Source organism: Oncorhynchus nerka, unplaced genomic scaffold, assembly GCF_034236695.1.
Source record: "Oncorhynchus nerka isolate Pitt River unplaced genomic scaffold, Oner_Uvic_2.0 unplaced_scaffold_742, whole genome shotgun sequence".
NCBI classification, from domain to species: domain Eukaryota; kingdom Metazoa; phylum Chordata; class Actinopteri; order Salmoniformes; family Salmonidae; genus Oncorhynchus; species Oncorhynchus nerka.
The window spans coordinates 97,248-110,616 of record NW_027040458.1 but is presented as its reverse complement, the minus strand read 5'-3'; the positions used below and the strand labels follow the sequence as shown (position 1 = coordinate 110,616).

Genomic DNA, 13,369 nt, shown 5'->3' with positions numbered 1-13,369 from the left:
AATACAGACACAGAGCTCTACTATAACACAGAGATCTACTATAATACAGAGATCTACTATAATACAGACAGAGATCTACTATAATACAGAGATCTACTATAACACAGAGATCTACTATAATACAGACACAGAGATCTACTATAATACAGACACAGAGATCTACTATAATACAGAGATCTACTATAATACAGACACAGAGCCCTACTATAACACAGAGATCTACTATAATACAGAGATCTACTATAATACAGAGATCTACTATAATACAGACACAGAGCTCTACTATAATACATACACAGAGCTCTACTATAACACAAACACAGAGATCTACTATAATACAGACAGAGATCTACTATAATACAGAGATCTACTATAATACAGACACAGAGATCTACTATAATACAGACACAGAGATCTACTATAATACAGAGATCTACTATAATACAGAGATCTACTATAATACAGAGATCTACTATAATACAGACACAGAGATCTACTATAATACAGAGATCTACTATAATACAGACACAGAGATCTACTATAATACAGACAGAGATCTACTATAATACAGATACAGAGATCTACTATAATACAGACACAGAGATCTACTATAATACAGACACAGAGATCTACTATAATACAGACACAGAAATCTACTATAATACAGAGATCTACTATAATACAGAGATCTACTATAATACAGAGATCTACTATAATACAGACACAGAGATATACTATAATACAGAGATCTCCTATAATACAGAGATCTACTATAATACAGACACAGAGATCAACTATAATACAGACACAGAGATCTACTATAATACAGACATCTACTATAATACAGAGATCTACTATAATACAGACACAGAGATCTACTATAATACAGAGATCTCCTATAATACAGAGATCTACTATAATACAGACACAGAGATCTACTATAACACAGAGATCTACTATAATACAGACACAGAGATCTACTATAATACAGACACAGAGATCTACTATAATACAGAGATCTACTATAATACAGACACAGAGCCCTACTATAACACAGAGATCTACTATAATACAGAGATCTACTATAATACAGAGATCTACTATAATACAGACACAGAGCTCTACTATAATACATACACAGAGCTCTACTATAACACAAACACAGAGATCTACTATAATACAGACAGAGATCTACTATAATACAGAGATCTACTATAATACAGACACAGAGATCTACTATAATACAGACACAGAGATCTACTATAATACAGAGATCTACTATAATACAGAGATCTACTATAATACAGAGATCTACTATAATACAGACACAGAGATCTACTATAATACAGAGATCTACTATAATACAGACACAGAGATCTACTATAATACAGACACAGAGATCTACTATAATACAGACACAGAGATCTACTATAATACAGACACAGAGATCTACTATAATACAGACACAGAGATCTACTATAATACAGACACAGAAATCTACTATAATACAGAGATCTACTATAATACAGAGATCTACTATAATACAGAGATCTACTATAATACAGACACAGAGATATACTATAATACAGAGATCTCCTATAATACAGAGATCTACTATAATACAGACACAGAGATCAACTATAATACAGACACAGAGATCTACTATAATACAGACATCTACTATAATACAGAGATCTACTATAATACAGACACAGAGATCTACTATAATACAGAGATCTCCTATAATACAGAGATCTACTATAATACAGAGATCTACTATAATACAGACATAGAGATCTACTATAATACAGACACAGAGATCTACTATAATACAGACACAGAGATCTACTATAATACAGAGATCTACTATAATACAGAGATCTACTATAATACAGAGATCTACTATAATACAGACATAGAGATCTACTATAATACAGACACAGAGCTCTACTATAATACATACACAGAGCTCTGCTATAACACAGACAGAGCTCTACTATAATACAGACACAGAGATCTACTATAATACAGACACAGAGATCTACTATAACACAGACACAGAGATCTACTATAATACAGAGATCTACTATAATACAGACACAGAGATCTACTATAATACAGACACAGAGATCTACTATAATACAGACACAGAGCTCTACTATAATACAGAGATCTACTATAATACAGACACAGAGCTCTACTATAATACAGACACAGAGATCTACTATAATACAGACACAGAGCTCTACTATAATACAGAGCTCTACTATAATACAGAGATCTACTATAATACAGACACGGAGATCTACTATAATACAGACACAGAGATCTACTATAATACAGAGATCTACTATAATACAGACACAGAGATCTACTATAATACAGACACAGAGATCTACTATAATACAGACACAGAGATCTACTATAATACAGACACAGAGATCTACTATAATACAGACACAGAGATCTACTATAATACAGACACAGAGATCTACTATAATACAGAGATCTACTATAATACAGAGAGATCTACTATAATACAGACACAGAGATCTACTATAATACAGACACAGAGATCTACTATAATACAGACACAGAGATCTACTATAATACAGACACAGAGATCTACTATAATACAGACACAGAGATCTACTATAATACAGACACAGAGATCTACTATAATACAGAGATCTACTATAATACAGAGATCTACTATAATACAGACACAGAGCTCTACTATAATACAGACACAGAGATCTACTATAATACAGACACAGAGATCTACTATAATACAGACACAGAGATCTACTATAATACAGACACAGAGATCTACTATAATACAGAGATCTACTATAATACAGACACAGAGATCTACTATAATACAGAGATCTACTATAATACAGACACAGAGATCTACTATAATACAGACACAGAGATCTACTATAATACAGAGATCTACTATAATACAGAGATCTACTATAATACAGACACAGAGATCTACTATAATACAGACTACTATAATACAGAGATCTACTATAATACAGAGATCTACTATAATACAGACACAGAGATCTACTATAATACAGACACAGAGATCTACTATAATACAGACACAGAGATCTACTATAATACAGACACAGAGATCTACTATAATACAGACACAGAGATCTACTATAATACAGACACAGAGATCTACTATAATACAGACACAGAGCTCTACTATAATACAGACACAGAGATCTACTATAATACAGACACAGAGCTCTACTATAATACAGACACAGAGATCTACTATAATACAGACACAGAGCTCTACTATAATACAGACACAGAGATCTACTATAATACAGAGATCTACTATAATACAGAGATCTACTATAATACAGACACAGAGATCTACTATAATACAGACACAGAGATCTACTATAATACAGACACAGAGATCTACTATAATACAGACACAGAGATCTACTATAATACAGAGATCTACTATAATACAGACACAGAGATCTACTATAATACAGACACAGAGATCTACTATAATACAGAGATCTACTATAATACAGAGATCTACTATAATACAGAGATCTACTATAATACAGACACAGAGATCTACTATAATACAGACACAGAGATCTACTATAATACAGACACAGAGATCTACTATAATACAGACACAGAGATCTACTATAATACAGACACAGAGATCTACTATAATACAGACACAGAGATCTACTATAATACAGACACAGAGATCTACTATAATACAGAGATCTACTATAATACAGAGATCTACTATAAGAGATCTACTATAATACAGACACAGAGATCTACTATAATACAGACACAGAGATCTACTATAATACAGACACAGAGATCTACTATAATACAGACACAGAGCTCTACTATAATACAGACACAGAGATCTACTATAATACAGACACAGAGATCTACTATAATACAGAGATCTACTATAATACAGAGATCTACTATAATACAGAGATCTACTATAATACAGACACAGAGATCTACTATAATACAGACACAGAGATCTACTATAATACAGACACAGAGATCTACTATAATACAGACACAGAGATCTACTATAATACAGACACAGAGATCTACTATAATACAGAGATCTACTATAATACAGACACAGAGCTCTACTATAATACAGACACAGAGATCTACTATAATACAGAGATCTACTATAATACAGACACAGAGATCTACTATAATACAGACACAGAGATCTACTATAATACAGACACAGAGATCTACTATAATACAGACACAGAGATCTACTATAATACACAGAGATCTACTATAATACAGACACAGAGATCTACTATAATACAGACACAGAGATCTACTATAATACAGACACAGAGATCTACTATAATACAGACACAGAGATCTACTATAATACAGACACAGAGCTCTACTATAATACAGACACAGAGATCTACTATAATACAGACACAGAGATCTACTATAATACAGACACAGAGATCTACTATAATACAGACACAGAGATCTACTATAATACAGAGATCTACTATAATACAGAGATCTACTATAATACAGAGATCTACTATAATACAGACACAGAGATCTACTATAATACAGACACAGAGATCTACTATAATACAGAGATCTACTATAATACAGAGATCTACTATAATACAGACACAGAGATCTACTATAATACAGAGATCTACTATAATACAGACACAGATCTACTATAATACAGAGATCTACTATAATACAGACACAGAGATCTACTATAATACAGACACAGAGATCTACTATAATACAGACACAGATCTACTATAATACAGAGATCTACTATAATACAGACACAGAGATCTACTATAATACAGACACAGAGATCTACTATAATACAGAGATCTACTATAATACAGACACAGAGATCTACTATAATACAGAGATCTACTATAATACAGAGATCTACTATAATACAGAGATCTACTATAATACAGACACAGAGATCTACTATAATAACAGAGATCTACTATAATACAGACACAGAGATCTACTATAATACAGACACAGAGATCTACTATAATACAGAGATCTACTATAATACAGACACAGATCTACTATAATACAGACACAGAGATCTACTATAATACAGAGATCTACTATAATACAGAGATCTACTATAATACAGACACAGAGATCTACTATAATACAGACACAGAGCTCTACTATAATACAGAGATCTACTATAATACAGACACAGAGATCTACTATAATACAGACACAGAGATCTACTATAATACAGACACAGAGATCTACTATAATACAGACACAGAGATCTACTATAATACAGACACAGAGATCTACTATAATACAGAGATCTACTATAATACAGAGATCTACTATAATACAGACACAGATCTACTATAATACAGAGATCTACTATAATACAGACACAGAGATCTACTATAATACAGACACAGAGATCTACTATAATACAGACACAGATCTACTATAATACAGAGATCTATAATACAGACACAGAGATCTACTATAATACAGACACAGAGATCTACTATAATACAGACACAGAGATCTACTATAATACAGAGATCTACTATAATACAGAGATCTACTATAATACAGAGATCTACTATAATACAGACACAGAGATCTACTATAATACAGACACAGAGATCTACTATAATACAGACACAGAGATCTACTATAATACAGACACAGAGATCTACTATAATACAGACACAGAGATCTACTATAATACAGACACAGAGATCTACTATAATACAGAGATCTACTATAATCTACTATAATACAGAGATCTACTATAATACAGACACAGAGATCTACTATAATACAGACACAGAGATCTACTATAATACAGACACAGAGATCTACTATAATACAGACACAGAGATCTACTATAATACAGACACAGAGATCTACTATAATACAGAGATCTACTATAATACAGAGATCTACTATAATACAGAGATCTACTATAATACAGACACAGAGATCTACTATAATACAGACACAGAGATCTACTATAATACAGACACAGAGATCTACTATAATACAGAGATCTACTATAATACAGACACAGAGATCTACTATAATACAGACACAGATCTACTATAATACAGAGATCTACTATAATACAGACACAGAGATCTACTATAATACAGACACTATAATACAGAGATCTACTATAATACAGAGATCTACTATAATACAGACACAGAGATCTACTATAATACAGACACAGAGATCTACTATAATACAGACACAGAGATCTACTATAATACAGACACAGATCTACTATAATACAGACACAGAGATCTACTATAATACAGACACAGAGATCTACTATAATACAGACACAGAGATCTACTATAATACAGACATCTACTATAATACAGACACAGAGATCTACTATAATACAGACACAGAGATCTACTATAATACAGAGATCTACTATAATACAGACACAGAGATCTACTATAATACAGACACAGAGATCTACTATAATACAGACACAGAGATCTACTATAATACAGACACAGAGATCTACTATAATACAGAGATCTACTATAATACAGACACAGAGATCTACTATAATACAGACACAGAGCTCTACTATAATACAGACACAGAGATCTACTATAATACAGAGATCTACTATAATACAGAGATCTACTATAATACAGACACAGAGATCTACTATAATACAGAGATCTACTATAATACAGAGATCTACTATAATACAGACACAGAGATCTACTATAATACAGACACAGAGATCTACTATAATACAGACACAGAGATCTACTATAATACAGACACAGAGATCTACTATAATACAGACACAGAGATCTACTATAATACAGAGATCTACTATAATACAGAGATCTACTATAATACAGACACAGAGATCTACTATAATACAGACACAGAGATCTACTATAATACAGACACAGAGATCTACTATAATACAGACACAGAGCTCTACTATAATATACACAGAGATCTACTATAATACAGACACAGAGATCTACTATAATACAGAGATCTACTATAATACAGAGATCAGAGATCTACTATAATACAGAGATCTACTATAATACAGACACAGAGATCTACTATAATACAGACACAGAGATCTACTATAATACAGACACAGAGATCTACTATAATACAGAGATCTACTATAATACAGACACAGATCTACTATAATACAGACATCTAGAGATCTACTATAATACAGAGATCTACTATAATACAGACACAGAGATCTACTATAATACAGACACAGAGATCTACTATAATACAGACACAGAGATCTACTATAATACAGACACAGATCTACTATAATACAGACACAGAGATCTACTATAATACAGACACAGAGATCTACTATAATACAGACACAGAGATCTACTATAATACAGACACAGAGCTCTACTATAATACAGAGATCTACTATAATACAGACACAGAGATCTACTATAATACAGAGATCTACTATAATACAGAGATCTACTATAATACAGACACAGAGATCTACTATAATACAGAGCTCTACTATAATACAGACACAGAGATCTACTATAATACAGAGATCTACTAGAGATCTACTATAATACAGACACAGAGATCTACTATAATACAGACACAGAGATCTACTATAATACAGACACAGAGATCTACTATAATACAGACACAGAGATCTACTATAATACAGACACAGAGATCTACTATAATACAGAGATCTACTATAATACAGACACAGAGATCTACTATAATACAGAGATCTACTATAATACAGACACAGAGCTCTACTATAATACAGACACAGAGATCTACTATAATACAGACACAGAGCTCTACTATAATACAGACACAGAGATCTACTATAATACAGACACAGAGATCTACTATAATACAGACACAGAGATCTACTATAATACAGACACAGAGATCTACTATAATACAGACACAGAGATCTACTATAATACAGAGATCTACTATAATACAGACACAGAGATCTACTATAATACAGACACAGAGATCTACTATAATACAGACACAGAGATCTACTATAATACAGACACAGAGATCTACTATAATACAGAGATCTACTATAATACAGAGATCTACTATAATACAGACACAGATCTACTATAATACAGACATAATACAGAGATCTACTATAATACAGAGATCTACTATAATACAGACACAGAGATCTACTATAATACAGACACAGAGATCTACTATAATACAGACACAGAGATCTACTATAATACAGAGATCTACTATAATACAGACACAGAGATCTACTATAATACAGACACAGAGATCTACTATAATACAGACACAGATCTACTATAATACAGACACAGAGATCTACTATAATACAGAGATCTACTATAATACAGACACAGAGATCTACTATAATACAGACACAGAGATCTACTATAATACAGAGATCTACTATAATACAGACACAGAGATCTACTATAATACAGACACAGAGATCTACTATAATACAGACACAGATCTACTATAATACAGAGATCTACTATAATACAGACACAGAGATCTACTATAATACAGACACAGAGATCTACTATAATACAGAGATCTACTATAATACAGACACAGAGATCTACTATAATACAGAGATCTACTATAATACAGACACAGAGATCTACTATAATACAGACACAGAGCTCTACTATAATACAGAGATCTACTATAATACAGAGATCTACTATAATACAGAGATCTACTATAATACAGAGATCTACTATAATACAGACACAGAGATCTACTATAATACAGACACAGAGATCTACTATAATACAGACACAGAGATCTACTATAATACAGACACAGAGATCTACTATAATACAGACACAGAGATCTACTATAATACAGACACAGAGATCTACTATAATACAGACACAGAGATCTACTATAATACAGAGATCTACTATAATACAGAGATCTACTATAATACAGACACAGAGATCTACTATAATACAGAGATCTACTATAATACAGACACAGAGATCTACTATAATACAGAGATCTACTATAATACAGACACAGAGATCTACTATAATACAGACACAGAGATCTACTATAATACAGAGACACATAATACAGACACAGAGATCTACTATAATACAGAGATCTGACTATAATACAGACACAGAGATCTACTATAATACAGCTCTACAGGTATATACAGGTATGGGCTCTATAATACAGAGATCTGACACTATGGGCTACAGGTATGACAGGTATGGGCTCTGACAGGTATGGGCTCTGACAGGTATGGGCTCTGACATAATTACAGGTTAAACTAGCCAACCTACGCCGTTGACGTCTACTCACCTTCCTGTGTTCCACCACCAGGTACCTCAGCTCCAGTTCCAACTGGTTGGAGGCAGCGCTGGGCTCCAGGGAGGGGCCACAGAGAGGAGGTAGAGGGGGCAGAGAGGTCTACTATAATACCGGGGAGCACACTGAGCCAACAGCCTCCTCACTCATAGCCTTCCACCGGGACTGGTTGTGGAAGTCGAACAGCAGAGTTCCACGGCGTAACGGCTGGCAGTTGGCCAGAAGGACCTGTGGTTGAACACAGCCGATGGTCCTGTAGGGATAGGAGGGACTGGGGGCCAGGGGAGGGGCGTCTGGGTCAATGGCCTATGGAGGTACAGAAACAAAAAATGATTGAATAGGTAGAAATATATTGTGTAGAACAGACATGCTACTGATAATACAGACTAGAGATCATTGAGCTCTATTCATAACCATGCTGCACCCTGGTGAAGGGGACTAAACCTACTCAGAACCTCCGCCAGAGAGACAGAGGACTTCATTGTTGCAGGTGTTGTTGAGCCCAGTTCACATTTAAAACACCTCCGAGAGTTTTATGCAGTTGAAGAAGACAGTTAGTTTGATCTGAAACAGTGTGGTTTTGGGAACATCTCACGTTGGCTAGCTGGATTTCCAAAATTCAAACAATGTCAAATCTTAGCTAAAACTTGACACAGAGATCTACTATAAGAACAGTGCGCTGACTTTCTGTGTTTAGCCAAGCAGATAGCTAGTTAGCTATAGATAGCTAGCTGTTTTGCACAGAATAGCTAGCTATTTTGCTGCAGTAATTAGCTAGCCTAGCTTGTTGATATTTCTCTGACGAGTCAAAGTGTGTAACTTTTCTGGTGAATGTATTTCTGAAACTTGTTTGCTACAACACCTAGCTGCTACATAATACAACACCTAGCTAGAGATCTACACCTAATACAACACCTAGCGATCTACTATAACACCTAGAGATCTACTATAATACAGACACAACACCTACACACCTAGCGATCTACAACACCTAGCGGACAACACCTAGCTCTACTACACCTAGCAAACACAGAGATCTACTAACACCTAGCAGCTACAACACCTACTATAACACCAGACAACACCTAGATCTACAACACCTACAGACACAGAGATCTACTATAATACAACACCTAGATCTACAACACCTAATACCTAGCTGACTACAACACCTACTATAACACAGACATCTACAGCACCTAGCTACACAACACCTAGCTATAATACAACACCTAGCTGCAACACCTAGCTACAACACAGAGATCTACTATAATACAGCTACAACACCTACTATACCTATACAACACCTTGAGATCTACAATACCTAGCTGCTACAACATACAACACTATAATACAGAGATCTACTATAATACAGACACCTAGATCTACAACACCTACAGACACAGAGATCTACTATAATACAGACAACACCTAGAGATACTACTACAACACCTAGCTACAACACCTAGATCTACAACACCTAGATCTACTATAACACCTAGAGATCTACAACATAATACAGAACACCTACTATAACACCTAGCTCTACTACACCTAATGCAACACCTAGATCTACAACACCTAATACAGACAACACCTAGCTGCTCAACACCTAATACAACACCTAGAGATGCTACAACACCTAGCTGCAACACCTAGCGGCTAACTATAAACCTAGCGGCTGCAACACCTAGCTACAACACCTAGCGGCTACAACACCTAGCGGCACAACACCTAGCTGCTACAACACCTAGATCTACATAATACAGACAACACCTAGATCTACTACCTAATGCTACAACACCTAGGCTAGAACACCTACTATAACACCTAGACACAACACCTACTATAACACCTAGACAACACCTAGCGGCTACAACACCGGCGGCTACAACACCTAGAACACCTAGACAAAACCTAGATCTACTATAACCTACGGCTACAACACCTACTATACAACACCTAGCACAACACTATACAACACCAGACAACACCTACTAACACCTAATACAACACCTACTATAATACAACACCTTGTTGCCTTGCTGCTACAATACCTAGCTGCTACAACACCTTGTTGCTTGCTGCTACAACATCTTACTGCTATACACCTAGCAGCTACAGCACCTAGCTGCTACAACACCTAGCTGCTGACACAGAGCTCTACACCTAGCTGCTACAACACCTAGCTACTATAACCTACTAAAACACCTATGCTACTATAATAGCAGCTGCAACACCTAGCTACCACCTAGCTCTACTAACACCTAGCAGCTACAACACCTTGTTGCCTTGCTGCTACAATATCTTACTGCTACAACACCTAGCTGCTACAACATCTAGCTGCTACAACACCTAGCTGCTACAACACCTATAGCAGACACAACATCTACTATAATACAACATCTTACTGCTACAACACAGAGATCTAGCTGCTAAACACCTACACAACAGATCTACTATAATACAGCTGCTACAACACCTACTATAATATAGCTGCACACATCTACTGCTACAACACCTTGTTGCCTTGCTGCTACAACATCTACTATAATATCAGCACAACACCTCTTGCCTTGCTGCTATAATACAACACCTAGCTGCTACAACACCTAGACTACAACACCTAGCTGCTACAACACCTAGAGATCTGCTAAAACACCTAGCTGCTGCAACACCTAGCGGCTGAGCGGCTCTACTATAACACCTAGACACAGAGATCAACACCTATAATACAAGATCTACTATAATACAACATCTAACAACACCTAGCTGCTACAACACCTAGCTGCTACAACACCTAGCTGCTACAACATCTACTGCTACAACATCTACTGCTACAACACCTAGCTGCTGCAACACCTAGCTGCTACAACACCGAGCTGCTACAACACCTAGCTGCTACAACACCTAGCTGCTGCAACACCTTGCACTGTTAGCTCTTACTGCAACACCTTGTTGCCTTGCTTCCACAACATCTTACTGCTACAACACCTAGCTGCTGCAACACCTAGCTCCAGCTACAACACCTAGCTGCTACAACACCTAGCTCTACAACACCTAGCGGCTACAACACCTTGCTACAACAAGTGGCAACTTTGTTTCAAAGAAATCATGTCATTGTAAAGAGGCAGCATTACCATGGAAACGGTCTGAACTGTTCAACTGACCATCGAGGTCAGCCTGCAGGCGCCCGCCCGCCACATGGAGTCGCTAGAGTGCATGAGCCAATTGTGCACCGTTTTATGGGACTCAGGTCAAGGCCGGTTGTGACACAGCCTGTGACCAAACCCGGCTCTGTAGTGACGCCTCAAGACTGCGATACAGTGCCTCAGACCGCTGCTGGGACCACACCTGGGCTGGTCAAATCTGAAGGACCTGTGGTCAGCTACAACATGGTGAAACAGTCTGGGATTCAGGTCAGCTACAACATGGTGAAACAGTCTGGGGGTGTCTGGGGTCAGCTACAACATGGTGAAACAGTCTGGTTGTGTCTGGCTCAGGTCAGGTACCATGGTGAAACAGTCTGGTTGTGTCTCGATTTCAGGTCAGAGATAACATGGTGAAACAGTCTGGTTGTGTCTACTCAGGTCAGCTACAACAGGTGAAACAGTCTGGTTGTGTCTTTCTAGGTCAGCTACAACATGGTGAAACAGTCTGGTTGTAAACAGCTACAACATCAGTCTGGTTGTGTCTCGCTTCAGGTCAGCTACAACATGGTGAAACAGTCTGGAGTCTTGGTCAGCTACAACATGGTGAAACAGTCTGCTCTAGCTATAAGCTACAACATGGTGAAACAGTCTGGTTACTATCTCGTCTCAGGTCAGCTACAACATGGTGAAACAGTCTGGTTGTGTCTCGCTCAGGTCAGCTACAACATGGTGAAACAGTCTGGTTGTGTCTCTCTCAGGTCAACATGGTGAAACAGTCTGGT

The 13,369-nt window shown here is 36.2% G+C and overlaps 1 pseudogene; it reads right to left on the bottom strand.

Moving 5' to 3' along the window:
• Window positions 1-13,369, bottom strand: part of LOC135571138 (centrosomal protein of 76 kDa-like) — a 36,388-nt pseudogene that overhangs the window by 5,920 nt on the left and 17,099 nt on the right.